Raw genomic sequence first — 18564 nt, 5'->3', positions numbered from 1 at the left:
TAAATAAAGTTACTACTCACAAACAGAGGGGGAAGTAAAAGACTATGAAACACTGGGTATTTTAAAGTTAAAACATCAACTCTCTCCACTTCTAGAGTAAGGGTGGTAATCTTTGAAAGAAGCTCAAGTTTTCTGATTCAATTATTGTAGACAACAGAACCAGGCCAAAAACGAAATGTGATGGCTTACAGCAGCCTACCTTTCAACAAAACTTCAGAAACAGTGGTCTATGTCTATACTACCAAACTCAGGTAGGACGCCTGCTGGCTCCATAACTGATGCCAACTACACTTAACCCAATCCTCATTGGAGAAAACAGGAATGAAAGTTATTGTTTTGTCTCAGAAAATTATTAATTTTTAAAAAATTATTTTTCTAAGCTGAGCGTCTGAAACATTTGAAAGAATACTGCATAGCAGACAAATACAGTTTCAAATTTACAAACACCTGGCAGAAAAAAATGGCATTAATTAGGTCCTTTCTCAACCTACCAACTCTTAAACCACCCACCATAACTGCTAATCAAAGGAGTTGGGGAGTTTAAAAATGGGTTCACAATTATCCTTTATTTACACCATGCCTTGCACAAGGGCCAAGAGAATCAGAAAATTACTGACTACAGAACATTTAGGCTTTTGGCTACAACTGGTGCCTCTGAGCAATAATGTTCACACAACAAATAAAATGAGAGTGACAAGTACTTCAGGGACATTTCTACATGTAAGATTTAAGAACCTCACAGATCCTGTGTCAAGATGGGAGGCAGAATACATACATTTAATTTACCTCCCTACCAAAAAGCCACTGAGAGTTCAAATAAGAATGAATGAAATTAGTCTGAGAAGCATTTAGGTCTCTAGATCCCCTCCTGAAATCCACTCTGCCGCCACCCCACTCCCTGGAATACTGGAGGTTATTCTCTGGAGGAGGTAAACAGTATGTCTTTCTGGCTTAGTTATCATACTGAAAACAGGAAAATAGGTAGCCATATGCAAATGATGCTAAGACACTCCACCTCCAACACCACCTTGAAGCTGTGCTGAAAAACAGACAGAACTTTCTGTGATGATACAAATGTTCTCTGTCTGCACTGTCCAATATGGCAGCCACTACCACACATGGCTACTGAGCACATGAAATATGGCTAATGCAACTGAGGATTTTAAATAGTTTAACATAAAATAACACATAAAATTAACTCAATATGTACCAAAATAGTATATATTGGGTAGACAAATCTATAAAACATATTACATCGTTTTCTACCTTGGAAAAACACTATACTATTTAGCGTTATGGATGCCTCCTGTCCTCAGGAACCACCGTTACTATACTAGGCAGTAAAATAATGCCCCCAAGGGCAAGGATTTCAACTCCAGTTTACTGTAATAATTATGGCCAACTATTTCTGGAGGTAAGGAAGCAATCTTGGGGGGATAAAGACTCTTTTTTTGGCACGGGGATATTCTGAGTGTTAATTTGAAAGAGTCAAAACAACCAGACAGCTTAAAATTTTTGAAACAGTAATTTCTACCTGTTCTCTGACGACCACAACTACAGATTTAAAAAACATACTGACAGGGCTTCCCTGGTGGCGCAGTGGTTGGGAGTCCGCCTGCCGATGCAGGGGATGTGGGTTCGTGCCCCGGTGCGGGAGGATCCCGCGTGTCGCGGAGCGGCTGGGCCTGTGAGCCATGGCCGCTGGGCCTGAACGTCCGGAGCCTGTGCTCCGCGATGGGAGAGGCCGCAATGGTGAGAGGCCCATGTACCGCAAAACAAAAACAAAAACAAAAACATACTGACATTTGATGTATCTCTCTCCTTTCTCCCGTGACTATTAAATGGATGAACAGCAAAGATATGAAGAACACAAAGGATGAGAACGGTCTTCTTTAACAGTCAAGATTGAGTCACACCACCTCTTACCATTATCCTCCGCACAACTACCAGCTACAGGTGTGAAGCAAAGGTCACAAGGATGAAAACTGGGGCCTGCTGTGGGGCGAGCTAACAGGCTCTGCCTTACAGTCTGTCCCTGCCCAGTAAGTAAAGATCAGTCAGGCAAGCACACGGCAAACCCTCCATCCCTTGATAAGCCCAAAATGTCCACAGCTGCTGAGTACAGTTTTCTAGACCGTGCCTGGCCAAGGGGGCCAAGAAAGAGCTAAATTAAGCCCCTGCTCCACTAGCCGAGAGGCGCCTCTGCAGGGCTGCGAAGCTGGCAGCAGCGCCATCTGCCTGCCTCCTGGGGCTGCGCCACCGAGGGAAGCGCCGTTCTGTCGTTTGCGCAGTCACTACACAGGCCAGCAGCGAGCCAGAAAATGTTCCAAGTTAACCCTCTGCCCTGATACACTAGCTCATCCCCCAAAGCCAGGGTGACTAAACTGTTAAATTTACAGCCAATTTCCACTTGTAGAAGTCCTTCATTCACCCCATAGCAAAGTACAGACAATGTCCTTGAGACAGCCTATGTAGACCAAACAGCAACTCTCTACTAGCTGCATGTTAATGTTTAGAGTTCCACGAGAACCATTTTATGGTTACACCTTACTTAGTAAGGAAAAAAACTCATTCAATAACCTAAATTCTAGGAACCACCACCCACAGAAAAAAAACCACCACCAAAAGAAAAAAAACTTACAGAAAAATCATCTCAACAGCCAAAGTAGATTACATAGAATAAAGGCCCAGTTGCTAAACATCATCTCTCTCACTCAAATTGTATGCAATCTTATTTACAGACAGTCTTACTAGGTGTAACAGGTTCCCCACCTGCTGGGAGGCTGAGGCAGGGAGTCAGAAAGGCAGGGCAGGAACAATAAGGAGTTCCATAAACCTGACGGAGAAAGTAACAGCCCCCATTTCTCCCCCCACCCGCCTCAAATCTAGATAGAAAAATGGGAGGGGGTCCGAGCAACCAAGGGATAGAAGCACACTGGCAAAAAGTCCTAGGTCTTTCCTGTTTTCTTTCAAGTGCCCAATTTCCTTCAGGATAAAATCCATGCCAAGCATTTTATGCCCTATCTTTCCAGCTTCCTTTCCCACTTCTCCCTGACGTGCACCCCGTAATTCCAGTCATACACGACCTCTGGGATTCCCTGAATACACCACATTCTCTAGTGATAGTTCACCTTCCTCCTCTGCCGCCGGCCAAGTCCTTCAGGGCTCAGCTCAGGCCTCCCCTCTGGGAAGGAAATGCTTACTTGGCCTCTCAACCACCCTACACGCTAACACAGAGGACGATTATTTCCATCACAGAATCATCAACGACTGTGATGAACTTTCTATTGGGTGTCTCATTCTCTAGACTGTGCTCCTTAAGGGCAAGAACTAACAGTATCATTTTTTCTCCAACCCTATTCTACCTAAGAAATATCACCTACTTTATAAGATTTTGAAAAATGATTATCCCTTAAAATTTTTATGAAATGTTGTATTTTTTCCCCATTCTTTATGGTACAATTCTTCAGTTTACACCAAGGAAAATACTACATCTCAAAACTTTAGGGTTTTCTGAAAGAAACAAAGCAAAAAACTTCTAAGCAATTTTTATTGATCTCCACAGAATATTTTGGTCCTGATCAGACCTGCTATTATTTTCTTTTTCCTAAAGATACAGAACTTCAGACCTCTGACATACTGTTTGCATATACTTATAATGTTTATCTTTTAGATTCCTCATAACTAATTGACAAAAACAACTTGTAAAGAAGGAAAATTTTTACATCATTTGATTTTATAAGGACAACTCACTGCATATCACATCACGGAACCATGAATGTACTTGCGATGATGATGAAACTGAAAGACATTTTTTTTGAGCTATAACTGACACAGCATTGTTAGGTCACAACAACATACCTGTTGTTTCAAGTGTACAACATAATGATTCAGTATTTGTATACACTGTGAGATGATCACCATAATAAGTCTAGTTAGCATCCATCACCACACGTCGTTACAATTTTCCTTCTTGTGATGAGAACTTTTAAGATCTACTCTTTTAGCAACTTTCAAATATACAATAAGTACTATTACAATATTATAGTCACCATGCTGTACATCACATCCCCAGAACTTATTTATTTTATAATAAAAGTTTGTACCTTTTGACCACCTTCACCCATTTTGCCCACCACCCTGCCTCTGGCAACCACCAATTTGTTCTCTTTATCTATGAGTTTGGGTTTTTTTCTTTAGATTCCACATATAATTGAGATCATAAGGTATTTGTCTTCCTCTGTTTGACTTATTTCACTTAGCTTAATGCCTTCAAGCTCCATCCATGTTGTTGCAAGTGGCAAAATCTCCTTTTTTATGGCTAAATAACATTCCATTTATGTATTTATATATGTGTGCACATTTTCTTTATTCACTTATCCATCAATGAACACTTAGGTTGCTTCTATGCCTTGGCTATTGTAAATAATGTTGCAATGAACAAGGGGTTGCATACATCTTTAATTCCTTTGCAAAAATACCCAGAAGTGGAGCTGATGGATCATACGGTAGTTCTTTAATTTTTAATTAAATTTAAAAATCAGTACGAGGAATCTTCATACTGATTTCCATAATGGCTGAACCAATTTACATTCCCCCCAATAGTGCACAAGGGTTCCCTTTTCTTCACATCCTCACCAACACTTGTTATTTCTGTCTTTTTTATAATTGACATTCTAATGCATATATGGTCAATTAATTTATGTCAAAGGAGCCAAGAATAAAAAGTTGACCCTTGAACACCTTGGGGGTTAGGGGTACTGACCCTCTGCACAATTGAAAATCTGCATATAATTTTATAGTCAGCCCTCCAAGTCCATGGTTCCGCATTGGTGGATTCAACCAACCACGGATCGTGTAGTACTACAGCACATATTTACTGAAAAAATCCACCTCTAAGTGGACCTGTGCAGTTCAAACCCATGCTATTCAAGGGTCAACTGTACAATGGGAAAGGACAATCTCTTTTAATAAATGGTTTTGGGAAAAGTGGACAGCCACGTACAGAAGAATGACACTGGACCACTATCTTACAGCATAAGGAAATTAACTCAAAAAATGGATTAAAAACTTGAATGAAGATATGAAATTGCAAATCTCCTAAAAGAAAACACAGATGGTAAGCTCTTCGACATAGGTCTTGGTGATGATTTTTTGGATCTGACTCCAAAAACCAAAAGCAACAAAAGCAAAAATCAGTAAGTGGAACTATATCAAATGAAAACACTTCTGCACAGCAAAGAAAACCATCAACAAAATGAAAAGGCAATCTATTGAATGGGAGAAAATGTTTGCAAATCAGGTATCTGATAAGGTACATATCCAAAATATGTAAAGAACTCACTCACATACAACTCAGTAACAACAAAAAAAATTCAATTAAAAAATGAGCAGAGGCTCTGAATACACATTTTTCCAAAGACATAAAGATGGCCAAGAAGTACGTGAAAAGGTGCTCAACATCACTAATCATCAGGGAAACAATCAAAACCACCATGAGACATCACCTCAACTCTTGGTATCTTTATCAATGCCCTCTGCCTAACACATACACACAATCCCCCATCTACCCGGAACCGAAGCTGTTTAATAAATGTTTATTTAATCAACATAAGTTTTCTACTTAATATTCTGTTCTAAAGGTCACAAATATATACTTTTTATTTCTAAAATTGTCTGATATGTAAGCATCACTTAATTTCAGAATAAATGCTAGATAAGAGATTTAATGTATACAGTATTCAATATGCAAAGAGTATGACCTTTAAGAAGTCAATATCCCATAAAACAAACTGACACATTTCAAAATTTCTGCAATCCCCTCCCCTGTTAAATAGCCATTTGATTCTGCAGTTGAAAAAATTTAAAAAGCACTACTTAATAATAAGATATATCTATTAGTAGTTTTATCCAAGGTGGAGAGAATGACTGTTTCAAGCACTTATTAATATTAGGGGGAAAAAGATCTCCACAATATTTTGCCTCACCTTTCACTAAGATAGGAAACAAAGAATACATTCCTAAACTGGGGAATGGAATACTGTTTGCAACAAAAGGAACAAACTGCTGATGTACAAATACCTTATCCTAATGGGGGAAAAAGATCTCCACAATATTTTGCCTCACCTTTCACTAAGATAGGAAACAAAGAATACATTCCTAAACTGGGGAATGGAATACTGTTTGCAACAAAAGGAACAAACTGCTGATGTACAAATACATCTGTGAAAAGAACCCAGACTCAAAGGTTATGACTGCACAATTCCATTTATATGATACTCGTGCAAAGGTGAAAGAAACTACAGGGACAAAGAACAGATCAGTGAGTCAGCTCTACACACCACCAGTCCCTCCCATCAGGAAACTTGCATAAGCCTCTTAGATAGCCTCATCCACCATCAAAACTACAATGAGGTATCACCTCACACCAGTTAGAATGGGCATCATCAGAAAATCTACAAACAACAAATGCTAGAGAGGGTGTGGAGAAAAGGGAACCCTCTTGCACTGTTGGTGGGAATGTAAATTGATACAGCTACTATGGAGAACAGTATGGAGGTTCCTTAAAAAACTGAAAATAGAATTACCATGTGACCCAGCAATCCCACTACTGGGCATATACCCAGAGAAAACCATAATTCAAAAAGACACATGCACCCCAATGTTCATTGCAGCACTATTTACAATAGCCAGGTCATGGAAGCAACCTAAATGCCCATCGACAGACGAATGGATAAAGAAGATGTATGTGGTACATATACACAACGGAATATTACTCAATAAAAAGGAACGAAATTGGGTCATTTGTAGAGACGTGGGTGCATCTGGCGACTGTCATACAGAGTGAAGTAAGTCAGAAAGAGAAAAACAAATATCGTATATTAACGCATATATGTGGAACCTAGAAAAATGGTACAGATGAACCAGTTTGCAGGGCAGAAAATGAGACACAGATGTAGAGAACAAACGTATGGACACCAAGGGGGAAAAGCGGCGGGGGTGGGGTGTGTGTGCTGAATTGGGCGATTGGGATTGACATGTATACACTGATGTGTATAAAATTGATGACTAATAAGAACCTGCTGTATAAATAAAATTAAATTTAAATTTTTTTTAAAAAAAGAACATCAGTGGTTGTTGGGGATTGGAGGAGGTATTAATATGGGCACTTTTTTGGAGTGAAGGAACTATTCTATATTTTGATTGTGGTGGTAGTTACACAACTGTATATGGCCAAAATCTGCAGAACTTACACTAAAAATGGTGAATTTTACTTTATGTAAATTATCCTAAATGGAAAAAGTATACATTACTTTTAGCTTTTACTTCAAGAGCAACAATGTAAAAAATACTGTAGTCCCTTTTGAGAAAGATAATACTGAACACACCATAAGCTAATGGTAAACGATGTTGTCTTAGCTTAACAACTTGGCTTCTCTGGAGGATGAGCTAGCATGTCAGTGAACCGAAGACAGGAAGCAGACTTGATGCTGTTGGTTAACTGATCTACATTTGTTCCGTGGTCACACTCAGTTTCTAAGCCCTACCAAATTCCTCCTTAAATGTGTATTTCAAATCTATTCCTTCTCATCTACTCTTCAAATCTTCTATCACGCCCAAGATTAAAAATCTTCACCAATTCCCAAGCACCCACAAAAGTCCAAATTCATTAACACAGCATAAGAGGCCCTTTATTATCTGAACCAACCTACCCTTCCAGATTTATCTTCCACCACAGGCAACGATATTACTCACTGTTACCTTTCAGGAAGCAATTTGGCCATTTTTACCAAGAGCCTTAAAACAATCTAAACTCTTTGACCCTTTAACTAGTATTCCTACTTCAAGGAATTCATTCTGGGGAAATAATCTGCATAATACTAAAAATGAGACAGTCCAAATAAAAACAGAAGAATTACTAAGAAAATCATAATATATCCACAGGATAGCTTGTGATACAGCTGTTAAAATTATGTTTACAGTAAGCTTTTAATGACATGGGGGAAATAATTATGATTTGGTTTAAGTGAAAAAATAAGCTAGATATAAAGTTTTATGTACAGTAAAATACACAGAGGAAAAAGAAATTTCATCTCTAACAGTGGGAATATAAGTGACTTTATCTACTCCCTAGTTTCCTCTATTTTCCAAGTTTTCTATGATGAGAAAATTTTAAAAATCAGAAATATATACACACAAACACCAAACTTTTGACTCAGTAACTGCATACCTAGGACTCTATTTTGAACAAACAATGCCAATGAAGGCAAAGATTTATGCTCAAGGATGACTGGGCACTACTTACAATACGGATTAAAATCTAACAGGAAGATGATTTAGTACCATCACTGTATATGCATAATACCATTACAGTTTAAATAGTTTTTACAGATATATTTAACACACCATAAAATTGACCCATTTAAAGTGTAAATTCAGTGGGCTTTAGTATATTCACATTTGTGCATCCATCACAGTCTAGTTTTAGAACATTCTGAACACCTTAAAAAGAAACCCAGTACTCATGAACAATCACTCCTCTTTCCCATTCTTACCCACCCCAAACCTAGCCAACCACAAATTTACTTCCTGTCTCTATGTATCTGCCAATCCTGGATATTCTATATAAATGGAATCATACAACATGCAGTCTTTTTCTGACTGGCTTCTTTCACTTTACATGTGTTAAGGTTCATCCATGTCATAGCATGTATCAGTACATCATTCATTTTACTGACAAATAATACTCCATTGTACAGATATACTACATTTTATCTATCCAATCATCAGTCGATGGACATCTGGGTTGTTTCCACTTTGAGGCTATTATGAATAACACTATGAACATTCATGTACAAGTTTTTATGTGGACATGTGTTTTCATTTCACTTGGGTATATAACTAGGAGTGAAACTGCTGGGTCATATGGTAACGCCTAAGTTTAACTTCTTAAGGAAATGTCAAACCATTTTCCAAAATGGCTGCACCATTTTACATTCCCACCAGCAACATATGTGGGAGGGTTCCAACTTCCCCATGCCCTTGCCAACATGTTAGTTTTTTTACAGCCATCCTAGTGGGTATGAAATAGGATCTCACTATGTTTTGATCTGCATTTCCTAGTGGCTAATGATTTTGAGCATATTTTCATGAGCTTATTGACCATCTGTGTATCTTCCTTTAGAAAAATGTCTATTCAAAGCCTTTGCCCATATAATTCAGTTGTCTTTTTATTGTTGAGTTGTAAGAGTTCTTCATATATTCTGCAAGTTCCTTGTCAGACATATGATTTGCAAATATTTTCTCCCATTTTCTGGGTTGTCTTTTCCACTTTCTCAATGGTGTTCTTTGATGCAAAAAAGTTTTCAATTCTAATAAAGTCCAATTTTTCTCTTGGCACCTGTGCTTTTGGTGTCACTGCCTAAAAATACCACGAAAATTGTCAAAAAAACACTGCCTAATCCAAGTTTACAAAGATTTATGCCTATGTTTTCTTCTAGGAGTTTTATAGCTTTAGCTCTTATATTTAGGTCTCTGACCCATTTTGAGTTAAATTTTGTATATAGTGTGAAGCAGGGATCCAAATTCATTCATGTGGACATCAGCTGTCCCAGCATCATTTGGTGAAGACGCTATTCGTTTCCCCATTAAATTAGATTGACACCCTTGTCACATTGAGATGTGAGAAATAAAGGACATAAAACTGTTACAGATGAACTCAACTGTTTGAGAAAAATCTACATTGACATTCTCCAGATATTCACTATCTCCCTTATTTCCATTATAGTACTTATTACAATCTCCAATTATTTATTTACTGATTTCTTACCTGTCTCCCCCATGAGAATGTATATTCCATAGGAAAAGGGACTTTGTCTTGTACACTGTTGAATCTCTAGAACCTACAACAGTACTTGATTCCCAGAAGGTACCTAACACTTATTTATTGAAAGAATGAGCATATGTTTAAAATGGCTTGAAAGAAAGTGCACCAAATGCACTTTGGATAGGACTGTCATTACAACTCAATTTTCCTTAATGTTATATAACAAACATACATTATTATTACAATCAGATGTGAAGATATTTTAAAGATCTGTAATACTTCTGCATCAATTTGTTGTTCCTCAAAGTTCCAAGAACCTCAATTTTTTTTTTTTTTTTTGCGGTACGCGGACCTCTCACTGTTGTGGCCTCTCCCATTGCGGAGAACAGGCTCCCGACGCACAGGCTTAGCGGCCTTGGCTCACGGGCCCAGCCGCTCCGCGGCATGTGGGATCTTCCCGGACCGGGGCACGAACCCGTGTCCCATGCATCGGCAGGTGGACTCTCAACCACTGCGCCACTAGGGAAGCCCCAAGAACCTCAATTTTTGCCAAACTATTTTGGCTTCTTTTATATAGTACCCCAGCACAATGACACCACCAACTACCTAGTGGCTCAAGTCTAAATCTTCGGAATTATCTTTGATGTCTTTCCTTCCCCTATGCCACACACCCAAATGATCAGTAAGTCCGGTCAGCTCTTCCCCCAAATATACAATATCCAATCACTTCTCACTATCCCAGTACTAACAATGCTAATCTAAGCTACCACTGACTGATTGAATAATAGCAACAGTCAATCAGTTTTGTCCCCATTTGTACACCTAAATCCTATCTCACTCCACAACTTAACACCCTAACACCTCCCTACCACCAGACACCCGCAATCACCTTGGCTCACCCAGCTCTAGCTCCTGCCTACAGTCCATTTCCTACTTTTCTCCCTGCTTTTCACTGAATTCCAACTACACAAACCTTTTATTGTCCCTGGCATGTCAAGCTCATTCTCTTCTCAAGGCCTTTCTACTTACAGAGTTCCTTCTGCCTAAAATGCTCTTAACATGGCTAGCTAGCTCCTTCTTGCCATGCAAGTCTTAAGCTCAAATGTCACCCCAAGAGGACTTTCCTAAGAATCTACCCCAAGGTACCCAACTTTTCTAGTACTCCCTACTGATCACCCTATTTTTTTTCACACCAGTTGCCATTACCTGACATGATCTTGTAATTTTTTGGTTGTCCCTCCCACCTGCCCACCTCCATTAGAATATAACTTCTACAAGGAATGGACTCTGTTTTTCTGTACTGTATGCCAAGTACCTGGGTCAGTTCTCGGCATATAATAACTTCTCATATATTTATTGAATAGATGATTGCTATTCTAAACCTTGAGGGCAATGAACAACTGTGTTTCATTCTCCATTAATTACTTCAAGAAAAATATAACTATGAGTGGAAGACAAGATATTTTTACATCAAGGATCAAAATCACCTCAAAAGTCAAATTAAAAAGTTGATCATAAAAAAATGATCATATATAATGATTCCAAGTAAAATAAAATTAGTTTAAAGAAATAAGAAACAATTAGAAACATGTTTTTATGCACTCCTTCACCGCTTTCACTTTATCTGCAATTACTGAAGTAAACACTGGTGTACTCAGAACATAAAGCAAAGAGACTGTTAAACTTGGATCTAAGGTTGTTCAGTTGATTAGTATTTAGTATTATTGCAGCCAGTGCTGAGAAGCACTTTACTGTGTGCCAGGCATTGCTTTACTTATATGCAGCAACAAAATGTTGTGATGGTTAAGTACTACTGTCATCCCCACTTGGAGGAATGATGAAATTGAGGCACAGAACAGTCAGTAATGTGTCTAAGGTTATACAGTCAGTAAGTGGCAGAGCCAAGATTCAAAACACCTAGGCAGCCAGACTCTGGGCTCAAGCTCTTAACCACTTCTCAGTATAGTTTAACAGTAATGATAACAATACCTACCTCACTGGGTTGCTAGAAGGATTGAGTGAGATAAGTTAACACAACGCCTGACACGCAGTAAATACTTATAAGTTATCTAAGATAGCATTACTTCTTGTTCTTTCATTTGTTGAGCTTTCAAGTGCTTTTTCTATGGTTCAGGATGCCTCAATGAGCATCAAATACCATTCAGTTTCATTTTTAAGAAAGAAAGAGAATTGGCATTACTGAGCAGTTTTTGCATGTCAGAATTAGTTGAAAGGTGCTACTCTAATAATACTTGCCTTATCTATCTCAAAGGATTTTCACTGTTAAGACTCGAACTAAATTATAACGCAATATACAAAGGGGAGGTACTATTCAATTAGTTCAGTACTTAAAACTCAATTCCCATTGTATTAAAAAAAAGGTATGTGGGAATAGAAAGTATAAAAATTAAAGTAATCCATCTCCATGGGACCCGGCCACTCATTCGTGTTCATTTGGTAACATCTGTTGTGGGCCTACTTGGAGAGGTATTGGTATTGACATATACATATTGGTATTGACATATACAAATCCTAGCCAATGGAGCTCAACAGTCTAGTCCCACAAAACATCTTAATAAGTTCCATAAAAGGGATTCACAGGCTACCTCAGCACTGTTAGTCATATGCAGACATGCCAAGAATTAACAAAAGTGTTAGTACCCACACTAACGTCCCCTTACAAATTAAACAGGCCAATCCACAAAGTCTGAGGCTGGTCCATTAAGGTGGCCACTAACCACATGTGGTTTAGAGAGTTCATTAAACATGGCCAGTGCTGCCGGGGAACTGCATTTTTAATTTTATTTCACTTTAATTAACTTAAATTTTTAAATTCATTATCAATTCCATTACTGGAAAACTAAGTATGCTTGGAGCAACTTAAGTATATGACTCTGCTTTTTCAACTATAAATTTTATGTCTAAATATATACCAAATATTTCCAATGAAAATTGAGCATCTGAATTGAGCTGTGCTGAGTATAAAATATACAATGGATTACAAACAATTTGTATGAGAGAAGAATGTAAAATGTCTCATTTTTTAATTGATTAAATGTTGATACAATATTTCAGATATATTGGGTTAAACAAATTTCATCTTTTCTTTTTATCTTTTTAATGGGGCTACTAGAAAATTTAAAAATACATATGTAACTCACATTTTATTTCTATTCGACAACATTGGTCTAAAGATGACTTACAACGTTTTTAAAACAAGGCCTCAATGATTTGAGAATTCCTCAGAGCTTCAGAGCTTCCATAACTGACTTAAAAGATAGCTCCAGAGCCAGCTGGAGAAGTTTTACCTATATCTGCCCATGCTTTAGTTTTAGCTCTATTACTTAAAAAAAAAAACACTACCACCAACAAAAATGTGCTTTGTGAAAGAATTTAAAAATTTACAAGTTGGCCATCTTCTGAAAACAAGCCAAGACAGGAATATGGGTAGAAAATTCTATGGGTAGAAAAACATGGGTAGAAATAGGAGGAACAACCTATAAAGTAACGCAAAAATGTTGAAAGTAGTAAACAGTCTTCCTCTAATGTGATCCAAAAGCACAAACACACAGATAAATCAGTTTTAAATGTAGGTTTCCTGCTACAATACGCACTGAAGTTTCTACCTTTCAAGTGCTCCTCCTAAGCCTTGTTGCAACAGAATAAGAGTTCTTTGACGGTCCCTTGTCATGTCAAAAAAACAAAGCCAAAATCTCCACCATTTCACACTACAGATTAAAATATGAATTTTAAGAATTCTGACTGCATTTTTCCTGAAATGAGCTACTTTTAAAAGATCTACCAAAAATTGATTCTTTAACACAGCAAACAAATCATGAAATAGGGTAAACAGCACATAAGCATTACAATGTCAGCTACTAGAAGACAATCTTACAAGAGTTAAGGATCACTCAAGACTATGGACTCAACTCTATGGGGGCCCTTGTACAGAAGATTCCTTGTACATGAATTCCAAGATTCCATGAATTAAGTAACAAGTCTGTCAAAGCATTACTGAGATGAACCAATCTGATGTTTATTTTTCTATGCTTCTCCCAATGTAAAATTTCAAGCAAAATGAACAGGAGACAGCTTTTAGAAGCAGGACAACTCCAAGCGAAAACTCATTTCTAACACCAATGATTAAAATATTTCTGAGTGTTACATATAAATCTTTGGGTATGTCTTTCATGGAAAACCTAGAGAGGAATATTAGGCTATGTGGAAAGGTAGCTCAAGATGCTTAAATAACAAGCATCATGTTTATGGTTTATTATTTTCTGTGGTTTAGGTATGCAAATAGCAAAGACTACGACAGAGACCAGGCCTAGTTATTCAGACTAGAGCATTACTCTGTAGATAAAAAAAAAAGTACATGTTAAAACAACAGATTTTAAAGAGTTTCAATTTTTTTTTTCAAATTTCAAATGTGGTGTTCAGCTCAAAGTATCTTAATTATTACTGAAAGAAAATATAAGTTACATTAACATAAATAAAAACACAAATGTTTATAATCTTCCTGTATACAATAAACACCATTTTGATTTAAAATAATTCTGTTTATGAAAAACGATTATGGTTATTTGTTTTATTTTTTTAATAGCCTTTATTTTGTAGAGACATTGTAGGTTCACAGCAAAATTGAGCAGAAAGTACAGTTTTCCCGTATATCCCATGTGTGTTTGTTTTTAACATTTTGGCTAGAAGCCACACATAACCTAGATTTTATATAGTGCCCAGGAAAAGCAAAAGACATATTGACCATCTTGTCCAAAAGCCTCACATTTGGAGAATTAAAATAGTTCTGGTAGAGGCCTGTTAAGTTCTAGGTAGCCTAAATTAAGTAAAACTTAATCATCACGGTTGTAAATTCTTTGTTGCCTTTATTCCCCAGAAAAACACCCTCAGAAAAGGCGCTGGGATTCCTTCTGGCCCTCTGAAAATTGTGTTTCTGATGCAACCACCCATTAAAAAATACACAATCCCAAATTAAAAATCCCCAAAACGGAGGAAAAAGAAAGAAAAGGATAAGCATAGAACAGAGGATGTTAATCTCCACGCCCTGTGGCAAAGATGGAACTCTACTCTGGATCACTGTGCATTCTACCACAACCAGGGCCTCACAAGGGCAGGTGGCTAGAATTAAGAGTACTGAACTTCTGTTACTTAGCAGCTTGAGAGGCAGGCAAAGAAAAGCAGGTGCCAGAGGCAAGGTATATTAGTCTTCATTATGCAGGTCTGGCTTTGACAAGCACATTCTCACTGATTTTCCTTTAAGGTTAGATTTACTTTATGGCTCCACAAATGAGTTTATATGAAGACGTGAGGAGTATTTACACAATGTCAGGGTCACTGAAAGAGCATGCATGTAAAAACATAAGCTGCAACAAGAATGAAAAGATACTCAACTACTGCTAATCAGAGAAATGCAAATTAAAAGAATGAGAAACCATTTCACACCTATCAGATTGGTTTTCAAAGTCTCATAATGCCAAGTAGTGAAAATAGAGAAACAGGCTCGTGAAATCAGCTGATGGGAGGCAAACTAGAACTAAACCTCACCAAGTTCTTTTTTTCAAAGTTGCAAAAGGATACACGAAGCATGATAACATTTATGTAAAATCTTAAAATACGTCAAGGCAACACATATTATTACAGATGCATACATGTACAACTGAAAGTATGGACATATCAATGAAATGTGTTAGTTTCAGGTGACTATGCTGTCCTTTTACCTGAGCCCTGAGCTCCTGAAAAGCAGTGAAGATTAAGAAATTCACTCCCATCATTTTGTGTTCAGGGCAACAGAAGGATCCTGCTCTTGCTTACTTCCAGATTAAGACATGTCCCCAGGCTTCCTCAAGACTCCTCAGTTTACCAGCCCCAGGTCTCTGTCCTTTTTTGTTGTTGTTTTTGTTTGTTTTTGAGATGTTCCTCATTTCAATTAATGTTCTCTCAAATGCAATAACCTGCAAAAATCATCTCCTTAATCGGCCAGTACATTACGTCTTTGACACAGGAGTGGTTACCTCTGGGGAGAGAAGGGAATGGGATGAGGAAAAAGATGCGTATTTACCTGTAAAGGTAACATAAAAACCTGAAATATGGCAAAAAGTTAACCTTTTCTTTTTTTGTACAAAGGAACTTATTATTCTGTGTACCTTCCTGCTTAAAATGTTTCAAAATTAATTTTTAAATTATTTTAAAAGCTGATGTGGAGTCAGAAAAGGCCACAAGTCAATTAAACCTTTACAGACTTTTCTAATATGTTAAATGGGCACAGGAACACATGCCCAACCTCTTCCACTAGATTGCTGTAAGTAAGAGTGTTTTTGCTAATCATCAAGTGGAAGAATACAGGTGTAATTCGGTCTGAGCCAACAGCTCAGTTTGTTAGAGCCGAGTTCTGATTAGGGTAAGGTTAAGGGTTAGATTATCATGCAGACCTTTACTGTTTCAGGGACAAGACTACACTCTGACTTCCCAGAGAGCCACTGGTTACAAGAGGAGGTAGGCCAGTCTCCTGTGATGTCTCAATCCATACCCAACAGGAAGAACTACTCAGCAGATAACCCTAGGAATTTGATGGTAGGCTGGTAAATAATCTTTGTATGAGGAAGCTGGCGCACCCAGTACACACGCACACCAAAGTTTTGTTTGGAGTGTGTAGATGTGGTTCCTGTGGAGGGTAGGGTTTTTTTTTGGAGGGTAGGCTTTTTTTTTTTTTTTTTTGGCACTGTAAAGTGAGACTTTAAAAACATGAAATCTCATCTTAAAGTGCTCAGGGTGATCTGAGTTGGTTTCAAATTGCTTTATTCCCAAGTGCTTCGAGAAGACTTGGTGAGTACCAGGAAGTGATTTTGTTAACGTAGAACAAATCCATCAACAGTTAAAATTTAATCTGAAAAAAAAAATCTTAGAAACTTGGAACCAAGTATCCAACCAACAGATCTAAACAGTTTCAAATACAGAGGTAAAGTGCTAAAATCAGGGAATAAACGTACACCTTCATAATATTCTCTAATAGCTGGAATGAAGGGAGAAGCTCTGTGCTCATAAAGCTAAATACAAGAGTAAGCTTTAAAAATGGTCATCTGCACAAATGAACTGATCTACGAAACAGACAGACTCACAGACAAAGAGAACAGACTTGTGGTTGCCAAGGGGGAGGGGGTTGGGGAGGGACAGATTGAGGTTGGGGTTAGCAGATGTAAGCTTCTACATATAGATCCTACTGTATAGCACAGAAAACTATATTCAACATCCTATGATAAACCATACTGGAAAACAATATTTTAAAAAGAATGTATATATGTATGTATGACTGAAGCACTCTGCTGGACAGCAGAAATGAACACAACATTGTAAGTCAACTGTGTCAATTAAAATAATAAAATAAAGATGGTCACCTGTACTCTAAACTCTCTTTCTTTGCAAGCATCCTAACAAGAGTAGTTCATAAGTTCTTCCGACCTCCCGAAGTTTGAAACGTACTCGGAATCACCCATCTTGATTAATTTTTATTTCTCCTCCTCCTTCCGAACCATAAATATTTTAAACAGACCCTTCATTTTATTTGAATGTATAGAAATAAGAAAGTTAAGCTTTAAAGTTTAAGCATTTAGCTAAAGTAAAAAGGTTTGGTCCTATTTTCAAACAGAAAATAAAGTTATGTCAAATCAGAAGGCACTAAAGCCGGCTCCAGCCTGATTCAAAGCACTTTCGTCTGAGAGGATGGTCTTAAATTTATGAAAACTCAAAGCCCTAAGATTAAGTCTTTTAGCATAAAGTAGTAATATAAAGTAGTACAATCTTAAAGAAGTTAGAAAGTTGTAAGATGCCGATCTCCTTTGTAGCTTACAAAATCAAACCAAAGAAGAACCAAAAACTGAACAACATCAAATTCGTACTACATATCCTCAGTCATCCAGAAACTACTGTTTAATCTCTAATTTTCTTCCACCACTGAACCAGTCTGCATAGCCCTGAAAGGCGCAATACCTTAAGAAAACCCAAATTGTCATTCAGTGAAAACATTGTGTAGGAAGATAAACTGGTACCAACTGTTTCCAGGCAGACAGATGCAATAACAGTGTAATATTTCCAGCAAAGTCTGGTAAGCCTTTGCCTGCAAATCATTGACCAAAAATGGTAACAGAATGCGCAGACTACAGAAAACGACAAAATGTCCTACTTGATCGTCCACTTAGGAGCACGGTTCTACAGCAAACGAGTGACAGTTTACAAGGGAAAATACGTGAATTAAGCAGTCCAACACCTAGAATATGCGGAACATCTGTTTACTTTTTAGCGACTCGAATAGCTTAATGGACTTTAAAAAGCTTTTTCATTTGCTTTAGTTAGCATCCCAGCATCATGCCCACCCCCTGCCCGCTAAATGCTGGCAGAGCCAACCTGTTTGCAGGTAAAAGAAAATCTGTGACCGTACATGGAGGCCGGACAGGCCACCGCCCGGCCGAACGCGCAGGACGAGGAGCTGCGGGACGCGGACCACCGGGGGCGGCAGCAAAGGACCGCAGGCCCGGTTCGGAATCGCGGGGGTCACGCTCGGTGGCCATCCCGCCCCCCAGGTGGCTCAATACAGGCCTCGTTCCCTCCTCAAGACGCACGGACCTCAGAAGCCGAAACCGCCCGAGTCGCCGACCGCCCGCTCCCGGCCTCGGCGAAACGTGCGCCAAAGAGGCCCCACCCGGGAGCGCGGGCGGACCCCGGGCGGC

General features: G+C 38.2%; 1 protein-coding gene across 1 annotated transcript in view; it reads right to left on the bottom strand.

The window, feature by feature from the left end:
- DSTN (destrin, actin depolymerizing factor) overlaps window positions 1-18564 on the bottom strand; it is a 33037-nt gene that overhangs the window by 14316 nt on the left and 157 nt on the right. The window lies entirely within an intron of this gene.

Source organism: Neophocaena asiaeorientalis, unplaced genomic scaffold (assembly GCF_003031525.2).
Source record: "Neophocaena asiaeorientalis asiaeorientalis breed wild unplaced genomic scaffold, Neophocaena_asiaeorientalis_V1.1 scaffold302, whole genome shotgun sequence".
In the NCBI taxonomy this organism is placed as follows: Eukaryota; Metazoa; Chordata; class Mammalia; order Artiodactyla; family Phocoenidae; genus Neophocaena; species Neophocaena asiaeorientalis.
This window is presented reverse-complemented; position numbering and strand designations above follow the sequence as displayed.